Source organism: Diabrotica virgifera, chromosome 9 (assembly GCF_917563875.1).
Source record: "Diabrotica virgifera virgifera chromosome 9, PGI_DIABVI_V3a".
NCBI lineage: Eukaryota > Metazoa > Arthropoda > Insecta > Coleoptera > Chrysomelidae > Diabrotica > Diabrotica virgifera.
This window is the reverse complement of record NC_065451.1, coordinates 79,482,978-79,492,284: the sequence shown is the minus strand read 5'-3', so window position 1 is coordinate 79,492,284 and position 9,307 is coordinate 79,482,978.

Below are 9,307 nucleotides of genomic sequence, written 5' to 3'. Positions count from 1 at the left end.
TATATACTAAAAGGTTTTTTTTTATATTCTTTTAGTCATTGGAAAAGAAGAAGGAAATTGAGTCACAATTTTGGTTAATTTATTTTTTTAATGGAAACAAGAATTAAGAAATAAGAATTTTGGGAATTTTGGTCGAATTTGGATTAATCTTTTAATTAATGGTTTTGGAGAAATGGAATATATCTTGATTTTACGGTACTAGACGTGTGCCTCCTTGTTGCTGACAAGTATTTCCCCTCCAGTGTTGGTGAACTGGAAATTGACTGGTCTTATCCACCATCTTGGCCGTCAGGTTGCAAGGATCTAGGCCCTCACTCCTGGAGGAGTGGCAGGTTTTTTTATATTTTAGTTTTAGTTTATTATTATATTTTAGGAATTTTAGTAATAAGCATAATCAAGACAAGGAAACAGTTCCAAATTCTATACCAGGTTGTACGTTTGTAAATAATAATAATATGTCTATGTTAATACCAGATAATTTTGAAAATAAATCAGATATTTTGGATTTTGATATAAATTCTTTATTAGTTAGGAAACATAATGATAACCGACCTTGTCTTGAAATTGAAATTTTAGGACAATCTTGTTTAGCTCTATTAGATAGTGGCTCTAACATATCTTTAATAGGTTCGTATTCGCTGAAATTGTTAGAAAACACTGATATTAATGTTATGCCTATTTCTTCTCTGCAAGTCTCTACTGCGGATGGTGCTATCCAGTCAATTACAGGTAAATTTGACACAGAAATCGTAGTTGCCAATATTCGGAAAATGATTACATTTTATGTTATCCCTTCAGTTAAAAATTCTATAATTCTTGGCATGGATTTCTTAAATGCATTTAATAGTACATTAAATTGTTCAGATTTTTCGTTGTTTATATCTTCCTTTAATGTCGCAACTGTAAGTGCCATTCGTGAGTTCTCTAGTTTGTCTAGCTTAGAACAAAAACAGTTAGAGAATATTATCTCTAAATTTTCTTCTATCTCTTCTAAAGATAAATTAGGTCGTACACATTTAATATCTCATACTATCGAAGTGAACACTTCAACTCCGTTTAGACAATATCAATATCCCATACCTCAGGCATGGCAAGCAGATTTAGGTAAAGAAATTGATTCGATGCTCTCTCTAAACATTATCGAACATTCGAATTCTTCATATTGTTCGCCGTTATGGTTGACGAAAAAGAAGGATGGATCATTCCGAGTCTGTTTTGATGGCCGTAAACTTAATAGTATCACTACTAATAGAGATGCTTACACCATCCCTCGGATAGATATAATTTTGAGCAAACTCCAGAATGCCAAATATATCTCTTCTATCGATTTATCCAAAGCCTTCTTACAAATTCCGTTGAGTGAAGAGAGTAAAAAGTATACTGCTTTCGCTGTCAGTGGTAAAGGTTTATTTCAGTTCGTCACGGTGCCTTTCGGTCTAGTTTCAGCTCCTCAAACAATGTGTCGTTTAATGGACTTGGTTATTGGTCCACAACTCGAACCATTTGTATTCTATTATTTAGATGACATCATAGTTGTTACTCCTGATTTTTCCTCACATATTGAGATATTGGAGAAATTATTTTCACGCCTTAAAGAGGCTAATCTCACTGCTAATTTAGAGAAATGTAAGTTTTGTCGTCCTAATTTGAAATTTCTAGGATATGTTGTTGATAATCAAGGTTTGAGAACAGACCATGATAAAGTAACCGCTATTAAGGACTTCCCCATTCCTAAAACTACTACACAATTACGTAGGATCTTGGGCATGTGTGGTTACTATCGTCGATTTGTACCTTCTTATTCTACTTTATTATCACCCCTTACTGACCTCCTTAAGAATAGGAAAAAGGACCAGACTATCACTTGGACTCCTGAAGCTGATGATGCTTTTCATCGCATTAAAGAAGCTCTTACCAGTGTTCCTGTCATGACTTCACCTGATTTCAGTGACGGATTGTTCGAATACCGCTTCAGGTGGCGTACTCTTTCAGATGAAAGATGGTTCTGAACACCCCATAGCATATACTAGTAAGAAGCTTAATAAGGCTCAGAAAAATTATTCCACTACAGAGCGTGAACTCCTTGCTATTATTCATGGCTTGGAGGCTATATATATAATCGGTTTAAAACGTCCTCCGACGTCTTCCGATGCCCAATCTCCATGCATCTCTATCTTCCCAAAGGTCTTCGTCTAAACCTCTCTCTCGGATCTCTCTGTCTATTCCTTCTCTCCAGCTCTTTCTGGGTCGGCCCCTTTTTCTCTTTCCATGTGGTGACCAATCTAGAATCTGTTTTGGCAGACGGTGTTCTGGCATTCTCTGCACATGTCCATACCACTTTAGTTGTTGTACTCTTATATCTTCTACAATCGTATGTGTGACTCCCATAATCTCTCGTATACGTTCGTTATTAATTCTTTCGAGTTTTGATTTTCCTGCGGCACGTCTCCAGTAGTCCATCTCCGTGGCTTGTAGTGTTCTTTCAGTAGTTGTCTTTAACTGCCACACGTCACTTCCATACATTACTATGCTCTTTATAATAGTGTTGTATATTCGATGTTTATTTTTTTTTTGGATATATGTTGATCCCAAATAATACTATTTAGTTGAGATATGGCCCTTCTACCTTGAGTGTTTCGTTTTTTTATAGCCTGATCTGATTTGCCGTCGTCCGTGATTTCTACTCCTAAATAAGGATATTTATTGTTGTACTTAATGTGTTGTCCGTCGTTTAAAACTAGATTCTGTTCGTTGCCACCGATGTTCATGTACATTGTTTTCTCTATGTTAACTTCTAATCCCCATTTTTTGTACTCTTCGATTAATTTCCGAGTCATGTATTCCAGATCGTCATATTCGTTGGCAATCACAATTTGATCATCAGCAAAACATAGAGTGTACAGGTTGTTATTATTTAATTGTATACCCATGCCGCTGCACTTCCGCTTCCAAAGTTTTAATGCTTGTTCCAGATATATTTTGAAAAGTGTCGGCGATAGGCAGCATCCCTGCTTCAGTCCTTTGTCTACTACAAAACCTTTGGAAACATTCGTTCCTATTTTAACTTTGACGTTGGCGTTATCATATAGTTTTTCCACTGCTGTTATGAGATTTGAGTTGATGTTCGTTTGTCTTAGAGTGTTCCATGACTTGTTTTGGGGGATGCTATCGTAGGCCTTTTTTAGATCAACAAATAAAAAGTGGACTTCTTGATCTACAGCAACCTTTTTTCTATAAGTTGAGTGATACAAAAAAGGTGGTCTATGGTCGATCTACCAGCTCTAAAACCCGCCTGTTCTTCTGCCTCCATATCTGTTTTGATACAATATTCTCTTTCTATTCTATTTTTGATCATTTTTCCATAGATTTTACTAATGGTACTAGTAACTGCTATTCCACGATAATTGTCGCAGTTTTGTTTGTTTCCTTTTTTATGTAAAGTTGAAATGGTAGAGGTTTTAAATTCAGCTGGAACCTCTACTTTGTTTATGCAGTTTTGAAAGAGTATTGTCAGGTGTTTATATAGTTTTTCAGTTCCATATTTTATTAGTTCTGAGGGTATATTGCCAGGTCCGGGTGCTTTTTTGTTTTTGAGTGAAGTACAGATATTTACCTTTATATTACAGACCTTTACTTCCTTTTTCGTGATTCTTATAGGAGATGCTTCAACGCGTATGTTTTGGTTATTTTCTTTTATTTTGAATTCCCTTCGATCTTCTTGTAACAGTTTACTGAAGTACATGTCCCATGTTTCTAACGAAATTGGTGAGATTAAATATTTTTTCTTTTCGTTGGTCCTAAGAGATTTAATAAGTTTCCAGCTTTCTGTACTTCTGGTTCCTCCTATATACGTATTTATTTTTTGACAGTTTTGATCCCAGGATTCATTTTTTTCTGTCTTATCATTTGTCTTACCTTTGCTTGATGGTTTTTGTAATTAGACCAATTGGTATCTGTTTTTGCACTTCAATAGTGTTCATACTTTTGTTTCTTTTGTTTTATCGCTGTCTATTTCTTCATCCCACCAGTATGGACCCACCATATTTTTGTTTTTCTTTTCGTAATATCCAAGGGCTCCTTCTGCTGCAGAGTGAATACTTTCTTTAATGTAATTGTAGTGGTCTTCGATGTTATTGAAATTTATGTTTTCAAGCTTCTCGTTCAGTCTGTTTTGATACAATATTTTTACATTATCTTGTTCGAGGCTTATAAGATTATATATTACATCTTCTGCCATCTCTGAGCCAACTACTGGTTGTTCCTTCTGGCATCTTCTTAAAAACATTATTTTTGCTTTTAAGAAATGGTGATCGCTTCCACAAACTGCACCTCTATAAGCTCTTACGTCGTAGATTTTAAGATTTGATCTTTGGCGTACAATCAAGTAATCTATTATAGATTTTAGATTCCTTGTTCTCTGTCCCCAGGTGTATTTATGTACTTCTCGATGTTGATAGCATCCATTTGTAATACGGACCTGGTTCTGTTCGCATATTGTGATGAGTCTGGTCCCATTGTCATTTGTTATGTTTTCTCCGTAAAGACCAACTATTTTACAGTTGTTTGTTTCCGACCCTGCCATTAAAATCTCCAAGCAAGATTAATTCCCTCGTATATCCTATCGATGTTATTTCTCGGTTTAGTTTCTCGTAGAATTCTTCTTTCTTGTTAACCAGTGCATCGTCGTTAACTGCATATACACCTATTATTGTTAGTTTATGACCATGTATATTCAGGTTTATTTTAATTAGTCTTTCATCTATGGCTTCCCAAGTGGTGATATATCTTCTTAAGTTTTTACGAATAATTATTGAGACTCTTTGTTGTGCTCTTTTTTCTTTTGATATGCCGCTATAGAAATGGTCGTAATGTCCTAAGTTTTCTGACCCTGTACCTTTTTTCTTGGTTTCTGTTAACACCACTATGTCCATATTGAGCTTCTTTGTTTCATGCATTACTTCATTGATACTTGATTCAAAGCTTGGAGGCTTTCCGTTACTATTTAGAAGGTCGTAAGTGTGTACCCTTATTACTGACCACAGTTCATTATTGTGGATGCATTCTATGCGTAACCCCTTCCAACGTTTGTCCCGATGGATTTGTAAGTTGTCAGCATTTGATTATAATATTGTTCATCGTAAGGCAAATGGTGTTGTAGTAGCTGATGCTTTGTCTCGAACATTTGATGTCAATCTTCTTGACTTATCCACTTTAGTTCCGGATGCATGGTATGAGAAAATGTTGGAAAAGGTTACTCAAACACCTGATCAGTATCCTGATTTTAAAGTAGAAAATAATATCCTTTATAAGCATGTCGTTAGTTCAGTGGAAGCTTTGTCTAATATGTCTGATCGGAAGATTGTTGTCCCAACAGCAAACCGGGATGATACTCTTCGTACATTTCATGATAATATGACATCTGGTCATTTTGGTTCTTATAAAACATTTAGTAGGATAGCAGAATTATATTATTGGCCTGGCATGCGCAACTATATCCAGAAATATATTTCTAGATGTAGAGTTTGTGCTACTTGCAAGCCAAGTACTATGCCACAAGCTGGATTAATGGGTACTTTTAGGAACATTGACTTCCCATGGCAGATGATATCCATGGATCTGATTGGGCCATATCCTCGTAATTACAATGGCTATACCTATTGTTTGGTGGTTGTGGACTACTTTACTAAATTTCCACTAGTTTTTCCTCTTCGTATTGCCACTGTCCTTGCCATTGTGAAATATTTGGAGGAACAAGTCTTTTTGTTGTTTAGTGTTCCCCAAATTGTGTCTTGTGACAATGGTCCTCAATTTGTGTCTAGGGCCTTTACGGATCTTCTACCTAAGTACAAAGTTCAGAACATCTTTTATAATGCTGCATACCATCCGCAAGCTAATCATAGTGAGCGAGTGAACCGCAGTATTGTACCGGCCCTTAGATCGTACACCTATCCAGATCACAGAGCTTGGGGCCAGTATATTCACTCCATAGCTCAAGCCATAAGAACTTCGGTCCATGAAGTTACTCAATGTTCTCCAGCTTATCTGAATTTTGGAAGAAATATTGCTTTGTCTGGTGATTATTTTGGTTTAATTTCGGGCAATTCCACAAATCTCCCTCAGATCTCTGAGAAACTTCATCGTTTAGATGATCTTCAGACTTTGCCCCCAATATTTGCAGACATCAGGAAGAAGTTAAAATCTTCTTACCTTAAGTCACAGAGTAAATATAATTTGAGGAAAAGAGATTTGCGATTCTTTGTTGGTGATCGGGTATTGAAACGTAATTTCGTTAAGTCTAGTAAAGGTGATGCTATTTCTGCCAAATTTTGTCAGAAATATGTCCCATGTGTTGTCAGTAAAGTAATCTCTCCTTTAATATATGAATTAAAATATAGTTCGTCCAACAGAAAACTTGGTCGATTTCACATAAAGGACTTATTCCCAGATAATACTGTCAACGACTTAGAATCTACGTCGTCAGAAGAAGATTAACTTAATAGTATTGATTAAGTTAATTCCTCTTTGATTTTTATTTTAGTCACCGGATAGGGACACTATGTTTTATCTATTTTAGTAATTTTTCTAGCTTTCCATATTCTATGTATCTTAGATGTCATTGGTTTATTATTGAGATTTAGCTTAATTTGGCTTATTGTGGAACTGGTATGGAACTGTTAACACCTTGTATGTGATTATGCTTATATATGTCATCACTTGTAGATTAGTGTATCTACATAATAGGTTTAGATTAGGATTATCTGGTTTTGTATTTGATTTTGTAGTTTCTACTGGAAAGTTATTCCAATGCTTAGCATGATTCCTTGGTACATTAGCTTATTTTGGTCTAAAGAAGTCATCGTGATATTTGTTTGGGTAAATGCAATTTTAGTATACAGTGTGATTCCAAAGTTATACTTCATTTGTCAAGATTTTAATAAAGTGAAGTGAGATTAAATTTATGATAAAGACCATTTCATTATTTATTGTAGTGAACATTTCTTAGGAAAGTGGTTTGCCTAGCTTGGCTATGCAAATACGTGGATTCGAGACTTGTTGCTTATCGACTGTGCACCTGATAGGAAACAGATTTCATTGCCCACCGTTGCCTAGTTCCAAGCCATACCTTAATTAGTTCAGATGCTGAACCTTTTTGATAGAATGTTTAATCATCATTTTAATCATGCACTAGGCATTCTTATTCAAATTTCAGTTATGTTCATTCTAAAGAGACTTAGTCTTAACTTGTATGTTTATCTATTCTTCTTAAGTTTTACTATTTTATTGTTCTGATAATAATGGTAACTTCTTGAATATCAGTTCTATGGAAATATATCTTTTGTATGCACCAAGTATATCTTTCCAAGAAACTCATCTTTTTTGGTCCATATGTAACTTAGAGTCAGGATCCATATCCTGTTCTCTGTGAGGGACTAGGGAACATTTCCTTAATCTGTAGTTTCTTTAGAAATTGATTTACTTGTTCTCTGGTATTTCCTTAGTTGGATTTATTTATAAGAGTTATTAATATGTGACTTCTTGATTTATTTCATGAGAGATGATTCCGAAATATTGGTTAGCTTTTTCTGGCTATTCTTATAAATCTGTTGTAGCTATAGCTATAGTTAGAGAATCCCAGAATGAGTTAACTTCTGTTATGTCAACTATTCAATTAGGTACCCTTGGATAGACCTTCCAGTGCATCTGATGCAAATCTGATGATCAGTTGAGTGAGGTTCATGGTACCTAATATGTAATTATTATTAGTACATTTAGTGCTAAGTTGTAGCATTGCTCAATTAAATCTGCCTGATTGTTCCACCTTGGATATGCTTCAATATAAATCTGTTGTCCACTGTCGGATCAATTTAGGATAAAAGGCTTGCTACAATAATTTCTTTTCTTGTCAATAACTCTTATATTTATTTTGATATATACTATGGTCTATGTTGGCTTACTGCGAATTGGCTACAAAATCTACTACTTGTTCACTTTGGATATGCTCTATTTAAATCTGTTGTCCATCGATAGAACAATTTTGTATTACTCGTCCCATTCGACATTTTTTTTGAGATCAGGACTTATCTGAATTATGTAATTTAGAAAAGGGTTATAATAAACCTTAAGTATGTATGTTGGTACCATATGAGATATATTGGTCATTAAGACAACTCCATTTACATGACTCATAATTTGCGGTTAGGTATAATCGATCGAGTCAAGTGTAAGTGTGTAAAAGTTAGTCGTTGTATAGGTTTTGTTAGTTTTGCATTTATGAATATGGTTGTTATGGTGTTCTTGTTGACTATAATTTGGGCTTTTATAGAAATCTACTAAATCAACTTGAACACAATTTGGTCTTTAGGATATATATCAGAGGACTGGTCCTACGAGTTTGGGACGATGTCCTACGATAGGTTAGGTTAGAGTAGTGCAGTATTCGGAGATCCTTATTTTATTTTAGATATTTGGTTTATTCACGCCTGTGTTGGATCCCACAGCGTGTGATTTTTCTCTATGGAAACTTGTATTGCTTGAGTATTTATAGGTATGTATGTATAAAAAAAATTGTTCATTTGATCAATTTTTTTTCTCCCAGTTAAGAGGGAATGTAACAATCATGGTTCTAATCGTTACTAAATGGTATGCAACCAATTATACAGCGAGTCGTTTGAGGTATTGCGTTGATTCTGAGTAGGGTTTGACGGAATATTTGGTAACATTGAAATTGGTAAGTTGGATATCTGTCAAGTAATGTCCGCGGAACTTATTTGACAATGTCAAAGACTTTCACTCGGCACTCCCTTCGAAGCCTCCGGTAAATCTGGACGTTATTTATTTTTCAATGGCCGGTGATTTTTAGAATTTAATTTATGTTGGAAATTGTTTTTTTTGGAGAATAACTTAAGTTAGAAGTCGTGTTTTAGTTTTGGTGAAATTTTAGGAGAGGAGTTTCGTTGATTTTGCAGGATCACCGGGTATGTAGAAATATTTTCTTCTAATTTTTTGTTCCCTTTCTAAAAAAATACCATCTTTATCTTTTCCTAATACTAGATTTATATCATATTAAAATAAATGTTACACTTCAACAAGTAGATTTTCCATGCTTCAATACGTCTAATCTATGTTCTACAGATTAAAAAATTCTGAAAATTATATGCTCACTCCAAATAAGGTCAAACAAATACTTCAACGATTGTCACTAGGCTTTACTTTTTATATCATTTCTTATGATAAGGTTTTATACCTTTTCTTATAGGCCCTTTCCATATATACTAAAAGGTTTTTTATATTCTTTTAGTCATTGGAA